The sequence below is a fragment of the Odocoileus virginianus genome, chromosome 24 (assembly GCF_023699985.2).
Source record: "Odocoileus virginianus isolate 20LAN1187 ecotype Illinois chromosome 24, Ovbor_1.2, whole genome shotgun sequence".
In the NCBI taxonomy this organism is placed as follows: Eukaryota; Metazoa; Chordata; class Mammalia; order Artiodactyla; family Cervidae; genus Odocoileus; species Odocoileus virginianus.
In genome coordinates, this window is record NC_069697.1 from 52,897,107 (window position 1) to 52,897,474 (window position 368).

Here is a 368-nt window from a genome sequence, read left to right on the forward strand (position 1 = left end):
ATTTCTCTGTTCTTCTGAAGCCTCTCTTTCAGAGTTCGCTTTAATTAGCAAGCTTCTGGCTGACTGGCTGGGCCAAGCCTTAGGGCCGGAAGCTGCTGAGTTGTTAGGGATTGGGTGAGGACTGAGGCAGGACATGGTGTGAGTGGAGAAGGCTTCTCATACTGGGAAATCTGGCCGGGCTTCAAGAGGGGGCCGTTGGTGGTGTGGCTGGGTTCCAAATGTTGGCCTGGGGCCAGGGCTCAGAGAAAAGGGGCCCGGTCTAAATGGCTCACCGTGGGAAGTGATCTCCCAGTCGTCCTTCTCCCCAAGACACAAGGGGTTTCCCTGGGATCCTCAAAGACCAGAGCGGTCAAGGCATTTCCCCACTG